The sequence below is a fragment of the Gopherus flavomarginatus genome, chromosome 5 (genome assembly GCF_025201925.1).
Source record: "Gopherus flavomarginatus isolate rGopFla2 chromosome 5, rGopFla2.mat.asm, whole genome shotgun sequence".
In the NCBI taxonomy this organism is placed as follows: domain Eukaryota; kingdom Metazoa; phylum Chordata; order Testudines; family Testudinidae; genus Gopherus; species Gopherus flavomarginatus.
In genome coordinates, this window is record NC_066621.1 from 79,108,886 (window position 1) to 79,124,235 (window position 15,350).

General features: G+C 45.0%; 1 protein-coding gene across 2 annotated transcripts in view; it reads right to left on the reverse strand.

Moving 5' to 3' along the window:
- The window catches only part of TRAF6 (TNF receptor associated factor 6), a 39,106-nt gene extending 24,140 nt beyond the window's left edge, over positions 1 to 14,966 (reverse strand). Inside the window, exon 1 of one of the 2 annotated variants that reach the window (XM_050955375.1) lies at positions 14,911 to 14,966. The gene's annotated coding sequence lies outside the window, so the exon portion shown is untranslated. The other variant, XM_050955374.1, reaches the window with a different exon arrangement.
- Between the last annotated feature and the right edge of the window lie 384 nt (positions 14,967 to 15,350).

Sequence of the window (15,350 nt, forward strand, 5' to 3'; positions counted from 1 at the left end):
GAGGCCAGCCAGGAGCACTCACAGGCTGATGATGATGATGACGACACACGGTACAATATAACTGCTATCCACCGGGAAGGGGATGCTGGTGTTCAGTGCTGCAGCACCCCGTCTACCAGCAGCATGCAGCAGACTTACAGTGACATTGAAAAAAGGCGATAAACCTTTTTTTCCCCTTTTCTTTCGGGGGGGGGGGGGGGGAAGGGTGTAAATTGACGACATATACCCTGAAACACCCGGGAAAATGTTTTTGACCCTTCAGGCATTGGGAGCTCAGCCAAGAATGCAAATGCTTTTCAGAGATTGCGGGGACTATGGGATAGCTGGAGTTCTCAGTACTCCCTCCCTCCATGAGCATCCATTTGATTCTTTGGCCTTCCATTACGTTTGTCACACAGCACTGTGCTGTGGACTCTGTCTATCATAGCCTGAAGATTTTTTTCAAATGCTTTAGCATTTCGTGTTCTGTAACGGAGCTCTGATAGAACAGATTTGTCTCCCCACACAGCGATCAGATCCAGTATCTCCCGTACAATCCATGCTGGAGCTCTTTTTGGATTTGGGACTGCATCGCCACCCGTGCTGATCAGCGCTCCATGCTGGGCAAACAGAAAATGAAATTCAAAAGTTCGTGGGGCTTTTCCTGTCTACCTGGCCAATGCATCCAAGTTCAGATTGCTTTCCAGAGCGGTCACAATGGTGCCCTGTGGGATGCCGCCCGGAGGCCAATACCGTCGATTTGCGGCCACACTAACCCTAATCCAACATGGCAATACCGATTTCAGCGCTACTCCTCTCGTTGGGGAGGAGTACAGAAACCGGTTTAAAGAGCCCTTTATATCAATATAAAGGGCCTCGTTATATGGGCGGGTGCAGGGTTAAATCGGTTTAACACTGCTAAATTCGGTTTAAACGCGTAGTGTAGACCAGGCCTCAGAAGAGATGAGGAAACAGACAGGGATGCAGGTAATCCTGTAACCGTGACAGAGGTATTCAAGAAGTCAAGCTGAAAGGAAGAAAAGAAATAGAGTAGGCCTTGTGCTTTCATCACAAGTATGAGCATTCCATCTAGTTTATAGAGCAGCATCTGTTAAAGATAGATCTCTTCCTTGTAATCATCATTTTATCCTGCTAGAAAATCCTACTAAAGTAGTACTCCAGGACAGTATGATTTTATCCAGTATAATCCTAACAATGTATCATTTACAGCACTTTACAGTTTCTACAGGAGTTTGAAGCATTACACTTACTGCTCTCCAATTTGAATTGCCTACCTGTAACCAGAGTAGCTATGAACAATTCAGTCTATGGGGAAAAACACCAGAGTCATCTTAATGGATGAGTCAGTGAAACCAATCAGCATCCAATTATTGCACAGAAAAATCCCTAATTATAAACTAATACTCTTTTCTTATATGGAGCTTTCCATCTGCACACCTTGAAGAGGTTTATAAAAGGTGGTCATCTGTTTTATCTCTGTTTTATGGGGAAACTTCAGGCACAGAGAGACAATACTTTAAACAAATTAATCAAGCCAATTTTAAGTGAGTTATGGTGGTTCCTTCCAACACCCAGTGACCCAGGGCATGTCTTCACTAGCAATGTTAAAACTATGAGGGGAGTAGCTCCAAGCATTGGTTCACTGTCTACACTGCCACTTTACAGCGCTGAAACTCGCAGTGCTCAGGGGGGTGTTTTTTCACACCCCCGAGTGAGAAAGTTGCAGCTCTGTAAAGTGCCAGTGTAGATGAGGCCTTAGTTTTATTTTGTCTTAAAGTGAAGTCCCTCCCCACATGTTCTTACAAAACAGTGAGAGAATGTTTCTAAATCTTGAAGTTTACAGTGTAGGTGTAGACGAACAACTGAAAATCTAACAATTACTTAACCCTAATTTTAAACAATTTCTTCATGTGGTTTTTAAAAAAAATTGAGATCTTTTATTCTTTGTGTTTGCATCTGTTTCCTCATCCTCCAATACTGCACCTGTACTCCTGCACAATAGCAGTACTGGAGTAGCATACCAGAGGGAGACAGACATAAACCTAATCTATTTCATTGCAGGATCAGACATTTCTCCCTTGGTTGAGCTGGGGAGGACAATGAAATGAACCAACAGTGACTTAGTTATGGAAGCAGTGCATGTGCACTAGCATGATTCTTTCTGGGGAATTTCCCTGCAAGGGAAATTTTAAATTGCTTGTAGTTCAGGTGAAGAGGACAGATTTGAAAATGCAGGTTATTCCCAACACCATGTCAAATTTAACCCTTTCTTCGCCACTTCAATTGGAATTTATTCTCCAGTCTAGAAGTCCCAGGAATCCTTCCCTGATATTCAGCTCAAATTTTTATCCCCTTCCCTCCTGAACAATACTTCTCTGGTCACATATTAGCACTCATATATTCAGATTAGTCTGGAAAAATGATGCTTTGTCAGCCATGATATTTCTTTAGCCCAGCACCACACAGCTATAGTCATCAGAATAGCTGTGAAAGGGGATGGTACCACCTCCCCTGCGACAACAGCATAGAATTGAAGAACTGTTCTCTTCAAGTTTACCTATTCAATAAATATTTCCATAGACCAGAGGCACCAGAATTTGTCTGCAATTCAGAAGCCTGGACAAGTTATGTGGAATGCTTTATACACACACTGTGGCCTAAATGTCGGCCATTTATCCTTGGTAGCTAAAGGCAATACCAAACTAAGCAGTTCAGGTTATATTTTATTCAATTAATTGAACATCTGAAACTAAATTTGAGTGCATATGTATGTCTACAAATCCACATAGTAACTATTTCAAAAAAAACAAAAGGGAACAAGCTGAGAATTAAATTCACTAATGGTTCTCTTTTTAATGAACTGTGTAGTTTACTGTCTGTGTAGAGTTTTTAGCCTGTAAAATACAGTAACTCCTCGCTTAACATTGTAGTTATGTTCCTGAAAAATGCTACCTTAAGTTAATCCAATTTCCCCATAAGAATTAATGTAAAGGGGGGGGTTAGGTTACAGGGAAATTTTTTTTGATAGACAAAAGCGGTTGCAAACATTCCCTGTGGAAACTGAATGTGATGCTAAACCCACGCTATCCCACTGGAGCGCACCACTCCTTCAACTTTCCAAAGTGCTGGAGGGGGTGGGGGGGAGAGAAGGTGTGCATGTGTGTGAGACAGACACACAAACACCCCGTGTGAGAGAGACAGAGACGCGCATTGCTCCTTTAAGTATGCTAACTCCACTCTAAGTATACTGCCTTTTTAAGTAGATCAGCAAGTTGAGACAGCAGCTGCTGCCAGCAAGCTCGCTCCATCCTGAGCCCTGTCCTGTCCCCACCATGATCTGTGGAGATGGGGTACAGGAGCGGGGGGGGGGGGGAAGGGGACACCCTGACATCAGCACTCCTCTTCCCCTCCCATTCCCTGCACAGAAAGCAGGAGGCTCCCGGGAGCAGCTCCCAGGCAGAGGGCAGGAACAGCGCATGGCAGTGCGGGGAGGGACAGCTGAACTGCCCGGGGATAGCCTGCTGGGCAGCTGCTGCACAGGAAACTTAGGGGAGCTGATAGGGGGGCTGCCAGTCCACCCTGGTTCCAAGCCCCAGCCAGCTAGCTCCAATGGGCTGCTCTTTCTGCAAGCAGTGGACAAAGCAGGTAGCTGCCAAACAATGTTATAAGGGAGCATTGTGAAACTTCAAACGAGCACGTTCTCTAATTGATCAGCGATCTAACAAAGAAACAACATTAACCAGGGTGACATTAAGACCTTGGCTACACCGACGCTTTACAGCGCTGCAACTTTTCGCTCAGGGGTGTGAAAAAAAACACACCCCTGAGCGCAGCAAGTTACAGCGCTGCAAAGCACCAGTGTAAACAATGCCCCAGCACTGGGAGCGTGGCTCCCAGCGCTGCAAGCTAATCCCCACGGGGAGGAGGAGTACCTGCAGCGCTGGGAGAGCTCTCCCAGCGCTGGCGCTGCGACCATGCTCGCACTTCGAAGGGCTGCCATGGGAGGGCTCCCATGGCAGCACTTTGGAGTTTCGAGTGTGGCCAAGCCCTAAGTGAGGAGTTGCTGTAAGATGCACTCAGATTTGTCCTACAGATGACTATTTGATAGGAGCCTGAAGACTTCACCTCTAAGGGGGAAGTAGCTGAAGAAATGCTTTCTGAGTTGGGTAGTCAGGCATGGCTTTTCCTGATAGCTGCTGATGGCTGGTGCTGGTTGTCACAATTTACATCGAATTTACTCAGACTGCTACCAACAGGGAAAGCTACTCTGATAAAAATGGAGAAAGTAATGCTGAACATGTCTCTGTCAGTCACATCGGTAGGTACAGAGAGCAGGCCCAGGCTACATTTTAGGACTCCAAAGGCCCCTCAGTATTGCCTCTTGTGCTTTAAGATCAAACTGCAACTGAACTTTTAACCAGCAGGTAACTTGATGCTGTGAAGCTACTTGCACTCCTGCACTGTGAAGCAATGAGACTAAATGGGTTATCTCAGTCAGACCAGAAGAGCTGGCTCAGACATGAACACATCACATGATTTAGCCTCTCCCGGACAAAAGGCTCAAAATACCAATAGCCATTTCTTTAGACTATACATGCAAGATAAGAGTCTACATTCAAACTTAATTTTTGTAACACAGCAAAGATGTTTTAAGTAAAACAACGACAATTCCACGTTTAGGTAAAACAATTTAAATGCCCAATCTACAAGTCACACAACCTGTCCTAAATCTCTTTTGCACTCAAGACTCCTGTTGAAGTCAGCAAGCATTTTGGATGTACAAGAAAGGCAGAATCACACAGTAAATGGATAGACTTAGAGTGACTAGCGAGAGAGAAAAAAGATGTAAGTAGGTAACAAATTCTATTGCTCTCTTTCCACACGTTGTGTAGAACTTATATTCTACATATTTGGTATGTACTTTGCTAGGTTTTCTAGAATCAATATAAGAGATGTATTAGTCACTATAACAATCTGTGCCTGCGACTGCTACGGATACCCGCATGGCCCCACAGTATGCCAACATTTTTATGGCTGACTTTGAACAACGCTTCCTCAGCTCTCATCCCCCAATGCCTCTACTCTACTTGCGCTACACTGAAGACATCTTCATTATCTGTACCCATGGGAAGGAGGCAATAGTCACAAACACCACCCTATACCAGAAACCTACTGACCGCTATACTTACCCTACATGCCTCCAGCTTTCATCCAGACCACATCACACGATCCACTGTCTACTACAGCAACAGGGCCGAACTTAGGCATAGGCAGAATAGGCAGCAGCGTAGGGCCTCACTCTCCCTAGGGGCACCACTCTGCAGGCAGCCCAGACAGTGTAGAAGCAGGGCTGCTGGGTCCTAGAGAGAGCCGAATGCAGCACAGTCTGAGGAATGGGATTTGCTGCTGGGGTCTCTAGGAAGGGGAGGGGGTAAGGGTTGGGAAAGGAGCTCACCTCTCCTCCGCCCCACGGAGCACCCCCTCCTTTCTCCCTCCTCCCCAGGAGCACCCCTCTCTCTCTCCTCCCTCCCCTCCATCAGGGCCAGGTTGAATGAGGTGCTGGCGGGGGAGGGGAGGCTGGCTGGCTGCATGCTGAGGAATGAAAGTGAAAGTAACTCACTTCCTGGGCAGCGAGCCAGAATTGGAATGTCACACAGGGCTTGGCTGGGGTTAGCCAGATGTGTGAAAAATTAGGATAGGAGATTGGGGTAGGGAGCAGATATCCCTATTTTATAGGGACAGTCCCAATTTTGGGGTCTTTTTCTTATATAGGCTCCTTTTACCCTCCCCCCCCACATCCCTGTCCTGATTTTACACACTTTCTGTCTGGTCACTCTAGGGGGGTAATTGGTGCCTATATAAGACAAAGCCCCAAATATCAGGACTGGCCCTATAAAGTCAGGACATCTCGATCTGGCCATCCTAGCTGGGGAGCGCCTCTCCCCCGGGCTGGCAGCTGCCAGCGATCCATCTTATCCGGGGGGAGCTGCACAGGGCAGGACGAGCTGCTGTGGCTCCATGGGTGCCCCGTCCCTGAGATCAGATGCTGTGCTAACTTCACCATGGTCTGTTGAGCTGGCGGCGGTGCCCATTGGCGTGTGATTGGATCTGAGGGTTTGCTGCTGCTGTTGCCACTCTGCACCCCAAGAGGTGGATTTTGGGGTCCTGCAGTTTTCCACCTATCTCCTCCTCTACTGCAGCTGTTGGACCAGCAGGCTGGGGGGTGAGCCAAGCATGAAAGCAGTACTGTGTTGCCATTTAGACTGTCATTTAACAACTCTGTTTGCCAAAAATTCTTGCTAACAATCCTGAATCCAATTTCAATATATTTTTTTTAAAAATCAATATCTTAGCCAAAAACAGAAAATTAAGTTGTTGACAATTATTAGTGACAGGTTTGGTTTGAGGCAGGGAGTGGGTCAGTTTTCATCAGAGAAACAACAAATGTTGACTGACTTTCCTATAGCCTGTTACTCCTGATAAGAGCCCTCCAACAACTGTAATATGCTCATCTCCTTACTAGTGTATAAAGCAGGGGTCGGCAACCTACGGCACACGTGTCAAAGGTGGCAGGTGAGCTGATTTTTGATGGTATGCAGCAGCAGGCTGAGCGGCTCAGCCCATCACTGCTCTGGGGTTCCGGCTGCTGCCCTATTGCCAGCTGGAATACCAGCCATCGGCCCCACTCAGCACCTACTGCTGGCCTGGGGACCCCCAAGGAACCCCAGGCTGGCAGTGGGCTGAGCAGGCCAGTTGAACCACTCAACCTGCTGTCAGCCTGGGGTTCCATTCACTCAGCCGGCAGCGAGCTGAGTGGGCTGGTGGCGGGCTGAGCAGGGCCAGTGGGGGGTTGAGTGGCTCAGTCTGCTGCCAGTCTGGGATGCCAGCAGCACTCAGCCTACTGCTACTCTGGGGTTCCGGCTGCCGGCCCCTTGCCAGTCAGGAGCTCAGCTGCTAGCCCCACTCTGCCTCCTGCCAGCCTGGGTGAGCAGAATCCCAGGCTGGTAGCGGGCTGAGGGGGGGTTGGCGGCCGGGATCCTGGCTGACAGGAGTTGGTGGTCAGAACCCCAGACCAGCAGCGGGCTGAGCAGGGCCTGGGATCCTTGTCTAGGGTTCCAGCCACCAGCCCGCTGCCGGTTTGGGGTTTCATTTACTCAGCTGGCAGTGGCCTGAGCAGGACCGGTGGCCAAGACCTCAGATAATAACAATAGTTTATTTATATAATATAGACATAGAGAGAAACCTTCTACAAACATTAAAATGTATCACTGGCACGAGAAACCTTAAATTACAGTGAACTTGGCACATCACTTCTGAAAGGTTGCTGACCCCTGGTATAGAGTGACCATATGTTGTATTAAGATTCTCCTGCCTTTTTTTTTTCCCTGTGAGTCAGTATAACTTTTGCCAGCCCAGAAGTTGGGCAGCCAATGTTTTACGTTTTCACAATGTTTTCTCCAACTTTCATAAAGTAAATACATAGTTAATATGAGTTTAAAAGGCCAGGGACACTTCTTTGTGAAGAATCTGTACAGCAGATCATGCCCATAGATGATCTAGAAAAGAAATTTGAGGTTGAATTTTTTAATGTTGTGATGGATAAAGCAGTATCTGCTGTTGATGAAAGGTTGAATACCTTGCAAGTACACCATGAACAGTTTGGATTTTTGTATGACATAACTAAATTCAACAAAATAGGAAAACGAGCAACTAATGACGAAGTGCAAGAATCTAGAGAGCCTCCTGAAGCACGGTGATAGTTTTGATTTAAATGGATTTGAACTGTACGAAGAATTGAGTACACTGTCATCAATGTTGCCACATGCAAAATCGGTGATGGACATTGTACAGTTTATTCATACTCGCAAACTTGTTGACATATATCCTAACGTGTACATTGCCACTCGTATTCTACTGACAATTCCTGTAACAGAAGCATCAGGAGAACGGAGTTTCTCAAAACTAAAGCTCATTAAAAACTATCTCCGCTCTACAATGAGTCAGGAATGCTTGACTGGTCTTGCTATTCTTGTGATCGAACAAGACACGACTTTGTCTTTGTCATAGGATGACATTATTACTGATTTTGCAGCCAAAAAAGCCAGAAAGATTGCTTTTAATTAAAAACAAATCTTTGTTTCAATACCTCTTCATATAAATTTCCAATAAAATTTTGATAAATTAAAAAAATATATTATTTGCATCATTCTGTCATATCAGAATTTTTTCTATAGTGCTGCTTCTTAATGCTAGTCCATCAGCATTACAGTGTGTTTAATTAAGTTAAACTGGTTTCAATAATGTGAATGTGGCAAGTTTTCCAATACTATAAGCTTATGTTTGTGTTGCTAAGAGCAGATCAGGCACAGGGGCACCAGTTTAATAATCTCGCCTAGGGCACCATAAATCCTAAGGCCGGCCCTGTACAGCAAAGCTCTTTGCTCTGCATTTGCTCCAATACCTCAGGCAGAGACAAACATCTACAGGATTTATCAAGCGTTCTTAAAACTACAATACCCACCTGCTGAAGTGAGGAAACAGATTGACAGAGCCAGAAGGGTACCCAGAAGTCACTTATTACAAGACAGGTCCAACATAGAAAGTAACCGAACACCACTAGCCATCACCTACAGCCCCCAACTAAAACCTCTTCAGTGCATCGTCAAGGATCTACAGCTTATCCTGAAGGACAATCCCTCACTCTCACAGATCTTGGGAGACAGACCAGTCCTCGCTTACAGACAGCCCCCCAAACTGAAGCAAATACTCACCAGCAATTACACACCACAACAAAAACACTAACCCAGGAACCAAACCCTGCAACAAACCCCGGTGCCAACTCTGTCTGCATATCTATTCAAGGGATACCATCATAGGACCTAACCACATTAGCCACACCATCAGGGGCTTGTTCACCTGCACATCTACCAATGTGATATATGCCATCATGTGCCAGCAATGCCCCTCTGCCATGTACATTGGCCAAACCAGACACAAATCTGACATCAGGAATTAGAACATTCAAAAACCAGTAGGAAAACACTTCAGTCTCCCTGATCACTCAATAACAGACTTAAAAGCGGCAATTCTTCAACAAAAAAACCTTCAGAAACAGACTCCAATGTGAAACTGCAAAACTGGAATTAATTTGGAAACTGGATACCATCAAATTAGGCCTGAATAAAGACTGGGAGTGGATGGGTCATTACAAAAACTAATTTCCCCACACTAATTTTCCCCTACTGTTACTCACACCTTCTTGTCAACTGTTTGAAATGGGCCGTCCTCATTACTACTATAAAAGTAATTTTTCCTATCCTGGTATTCCACTGTTATTTAAATTGTCTCGTTCAAGTGACACACCCTTTCCTCCATTCGTAAGGCAACTCTCATCTTTTCACGTACTATGTATATATACCAGCCACTGTATTTTCCACTCCATGCATCTGATGAAGTAAGTTCTAGCCCACGAAAGCCTATGCCCAAATACATTTGTTAGTCTCTAAGGTGCCACAAGGACTCCACGTTGTTATAACAATCTGAAGTCATGTACACTAGACACTAGGAATTTTCTATAAATTTTTACTATTATTTTTCTGCCTCATGTACAGAGCTGACAAAAGAAAAAAATATATATTGACTAATCATGATATAAGGAAAATCAATAAAATGAAAACAGACCAGAATAGTTATGGAACAATATTCTTCCAATACCATATTCCTTACCTGAAGTTACTAAACAAAAATCTAACCCTGTTGTTTCAGCCCTCCAGTCTATACAATGTTGCCAGCAGAGGCAATTACTTCAGTGCAAGGAAGGAGATGATCTTGATGCAGATGCAGGTTTGGAAGTCAAGAGATTGCCATTCTAATTCCAATCTCTGCTGCAAATTTGCCATGTGACTTTGAGCTCTAACTAAGGTGCCCAATCCCATAAACACTACTACAAGGCATATTAGTCAATGGGACTACTCACTACTTTAATGCACACTATATCCAGATAAGAGTACAGGATCAAGTCCTTAGTCTCTGTGACTCACTCACTTTCATCTCATTTGGGGATAACAATGCAAAGAGTGTTGCAAGTTTACACTAATATCTGTAATGAACACTGAGATCCTTACACTGGAAGGTTCTAGAGAAGCAAAATGTAATACATTCAAACAGAGCAAATGCAAAAAACAGAATTTCTGTTTTCTTGCTAATGCCTTTAGTAATAGTTGATTTTCATTCTTAATTTTTCCTTGAGGCATAGAAGTTTTTTACTAGTGACAGTTAAAACTCCCTAATCGCTTGGCCAATAACAACTGTGATTAAATATTATTTAACTGTCAATCTAAGACTATGAAAGGGAGAAAATGTTCTTGTTCAAAGCAGAAAGACAAACAAAAAAACCCACAGCAATAACTGAAGTCTGTAAGACTTCATTTCAGTTCCAGTCATTGGTGCTGGATATAATTACTCTTTCTTTAGGCCCCTGGGAATTTCTGAAGCTTTTTAGCTAGTTTCTCTTTGCTTGGAGAGGATGTTGGCAATATTCTATGATTAAGTAATTGCATACTTAGTGTTACTTAGGAGATTAGATGGAAGCTACTCAGTTATGCATGTAGTCTCTCCCTGGAGGGTGCATGTCCTGGTTAACCAAAACAACTTTTTTTTTTTTTGGCCTTTCTTACTTTAATAAGATTTCTTGAACAGGAGGCAAATTATGATAAACAAAAATGCATTCACAGTCCAAGGTAGAACACTAAGAAAAGGATCTCATTTCTATTGAGTTTGTTTTAAATGGCCCCAGGTGGGACTGTCCTTGAACATTAGATGGCAAATAAACAGCGAATGAGTCATTTAAAAAAGCTTATTAAATAATTTAAAGAGCCAGTACATCTGTTGACACTATTTTTTAATTTGATTGAAATATTTCTCAGCTATATTCAGTTTCTCAAAATAATACTTTAGAGAGATTGTATTGATATAAATAAATACAGAGAAGTATCATTTATGACACATAAAAGATGGTTCACTGATTAGGATGCCAGCTTGGGATGAAGAAAACCAGGTTTAATTTCCTGATCTTCTACAGATTTGCGTTTCTCTCTATGCCACAGTTCCCCCATACTCAGAGGTGCCGTGAAGATTTATATTAAAGATTAGGATAGGGATTGGCAACGTTTGGCACTTGGCCCGCCAGAGTAAGCCCCCTGGAGAGCTGGGCCAGTTTGTTTACCTGCCGCATCCGCAGGTTCGGCCAAACGCGGCTCCCACTGGCTCTGGTTCACCACTGCAGGCCAATAGGGGCTGCGGGAAGCCGCGGCCAGCACATCCCTCGTCCTGTGCCGATTCCCGCAGCCCCCATTGACCTGCAGCGGTGAATTGCTGCCAATGAGCTGTGATCTGCCCAACCTGCAGACACGGCAAGTAAACAAACCGGCCTGGCCTGCCAGGATCAAACGTTGCCGATCCCTGGATTAGGAGGTGCTCCGATATGGTGGTAAAGGGGATGATACAAGTACCTAAGATTGTCTGCTTTAAGCAGACAGACACTCTTCTGATCCTGAAAACACTTTGTGCATGATTAGGTTTATTTATATAAACTAGTCCTATTGACTTCAATGGGAGCAGCCATGTACTTAAAGTTCAAAATACACCTACTTTCAAAATCAGGGCCAAATAGGACTCCTAAGTTCTATTTTTGGCTCTGCCACTGATCTGCAGAGTGACCCATGTCAACCCTCAGTGCCTTATTTTAAGGTGTCTTCTAACCTCATGACATGGTCATGAAGATTAGTTAGTGTTTGTAGAAATACTGTGAAACTTTTGGATAAGATGGTCCTACACAACCATACTACTATTAAACAACTGAAATATCCCTCCTCTTTTTACTCTTATATTTACTTTTATTTCCCCTTTGGCAGGTGAAAGCAAGAAATAATTTGTGTTGCACTATGTGTTTGTAGAGCCACTAACACAATTGAGCTCTGAAATTAACTTGGCTTCTGGGCACTATTGTGATACAAATAAAAAGTTATTTTTCTGGAGGTGCTGGATTAATTAAATTCACTGACACTGAACTGAAAACATGTACACTTCATCTCCAAAGATTTTCCATGGAATGGATTTTTAGTAGCAAAACTATTTGCAGTATGATTTAAAAAACAAACAGACAGCACAGCACATTAGTTTACAATATTAAAACCTGAGACCTACATGGTGTTTCCCTTCTCATTCACTAGTACCTGGTGAAACTCCAAAAAAAGCTTAATTGTAAGGAAAAACTGGAGAGGAACACGGAATGAGCAGCAGATCAGTGTGTATGTAGTGTGGGCAAGAGATCCATTTGGTGGCCATCACCAAAACAGTTCTATTTTTTTAATCAAGTGTACTTGGTATGTGAATAAGTTCTCTGCATGGTACTGAGACTAATTTTGTGGTCCTTTCATGCTACAGCAAAAATGAGATAACATGAATATAAAGTCATGGACTAGATAACTATGGCTCTTGATATTAAATTTCTTCACGGGATCTGTAGAAAAAACTCAGTTTGCTAGCACTCTTCTCATCACTTGTAGCTTATAGAAGTGTATTGAAACAAGATGCTATAGCATCAATGAAATTATAAGCAGAAAAATGACTTAAAAGGGTTCCATGTTTAGAATTTTTAAATCAAAAGGTGACTCTCTAATGACAAGCGCTGATTCCCAACTATATTATTTTTATCTTTTCCATCACTGAAGATGGCATTCAGAACTTAACTATTCTGTTGATATGAGACAGAACAGAATCCACATTGCTCATGAATAGCTGTTGGCTGTGCAGTGCTACACATTTGTCAGAGGCATACTTTGTCTCTGACAAGGTGGTTCCATTCTTAATCATTTTTAATATTATGACCACACTAATTCTCTATGATTACAGACTATCACTTAATAGGAGGAAGGTTTCCCGTCATCTTAAACAATGGACGCAATCCAAACTGGTCTGACAATCTGATCAGTTTTGCAACTCTCTTGCCTCAGATCTAACACACTCACATGTATACAACTAAGTCAGTCTCTCTTTTTGAATACCATTATTTGTGTTTCATCCTATGAATGTCAGAAAAATACTGTAACCTCATTAACGAGGCCATAGTTTAACAGATGAAAAGTCAGAAAAAGTTCAAAAGAGAATCTACCACCAGTTTTTAGGCCCAAAGAACTGAACAAACAAATATAGGATGATCATTTTTTAAAGCCAGCATTGGCATTAGAAAACTAATAGAAGGCAGCAGGGATCAGGATCAAGTGAGAAAACACAAAGTATCTACCCCAAGAATTTACTCCAAATAAAAACCCTTCAAGCTATTATACTTGGCAAGGGAAGTACTTAAAATATTTGTTATGAATATCACATACTGCCTGTCTGTACCAGAGAGCACCTATCATCCTTGCAAGCAAATTGTATGCTCTCTCAGATCTCATTTTTAAAGAATTTAGAAATCAATTAACTAATTCCGAAAGCACTTAAAGTAGATATTATCCCCATTTTACAGACAGGAAAATGGAGCGAGAGATGGAAAGGAAGTGATCTGTCCAAGACTGTACAAGGGCTCTGACAGAGTTTGGGTAGAACTCAGGATGCAAGCCACTAGATCACACAAAAAGAAGTCCATCTGGATATCATGACGTAGGATCAATTAATCAGTGGCCAAATAGTCCCCTCATGTAAACCAATACAAACCTAATCTCAAGGGAACTGGTTCTTGCTGTAAAGAGTGAGAGAAGAATCTGGCTCACAATGTCTACCAACACAGCCCAGACTGAATCATAGTTTCCATTTAAGAAAAAAAATCATGCTGCTTTAGAGATTCCAAGGCCTGAAAAGGACCAATGGAATCCTCTAGTCCAGTGACAGGCAACCTGTGGCCCACGGGCTGAATGCGTCCGTCAGGGTAATTCGCTGGCGGGCCGCAAGACAGTTTGTTTACATTGACCGCCCACCCGCAGCCCCCAGTGGCTGTGGTTCGCTGTTCCCAGCCAATGGGAGCAGCAGGAAGTGGCACGGGCTGGCTGCTGTTTCCCACAGCTCCCATGGAACGGCAAACCATGGCCACTGGGGGCTGCCATGCCTGTGGACGGTCCATGTAAACAACAGTGTCTCACGGCCCGCCAGCAAATTACCCTCACAGGCTGCAGGTTGCCCACCACTGCTCTAGTCTGACCTTCTGTATAACACAGGACACAGAATTTCCCCCAAATAATTCCCAGAGCATAGCTTTAAAAACATCTAATTTTAGTTTAAGTGATGGAGAATCCCCACCCACCCTTGGTAATTTGTTCCAGAGGTTAACTCCCCTGTTAAAAATATGACAAATTCAGACAGGAAATAAGGCTAGTGTCAACTTCCAGGAACCACTGGGACGGGTTTTACCCTTCTCTGCCAGACTGAAGCCCCTTATCAAACATTTGCTCCCCATACAGATACCTACAGACTGTGACCAAGTCACCCCTTAGCCTTCTCCTTGTTAAGCCGAGTAGCCCCCAGGAGCTCACCTGTCACCCTGAGGCAGGTTCTCTCCTGCGCTCGTTCTCGCTGCTCGCCTCTGACCCCTCTGGCGATTCTCAACGTCCAGGATTTTGCCCTTTCACCCCCAACCCGCGGCCGCTCTGAAACCCAACTGCCTGGGGCCCGCTCAGCCCGAAGCGCCTCCGAGCTCGCCCCGCCTTTCCGCCAGCCCTGGTGTCCCGCTCCTGGTGGGTACCCCCGGGCGGCAGGGAGACGCCGCGGGCCCCTCTCCCAGGCCCAGAGCTCGCCCCATGCCCCGGAGCTCGGGCAGGGAGCCGGGAACAGAACCCAGCGGCCCCGACCCGCGTCTGGGCTGCGGCGAGAGGGGAGGGGCCGGTGGGGCCCAGCGATCCCCGCCCGGACACTCACCGCCGGCCGAACTGCCGCCGCCGCCTTGGCTCTCTGGCCCCAGCCAGGTCACTACTTCCGGCTCCGGAGAAGGGCGGGCAGGCCGGCGCCGCGGCCCAGAGGAAGGAAGGAAGGCGGCCAGCGTGGCACAGCGCCCCCTGCAGGCGGTCCGCCCGGCAGGGACGCTTCCGCGGAGACTTAACTCGCACCGCCCAGGATGGGTATCGGCCCTGCGCAGCACAGGGCGGGGCGCAGCGTTTGTGCCCCCCCCCCACGCCCGCTGGAGATTTACCAGCCGGAGCCTCTCTGCAGCAGGAGGCTGGTGCCTGACTCCGCCCTTAGCGGCCCCTTGCACGAGCCAGTGGTTTCCCCAGGAATTGAAATTAGGGGGTGGTGGTGTCAGGATCAATGAGATATATAAAAGAGATATGAATAAAGTAAATGTTTTGTTAGGATTATGG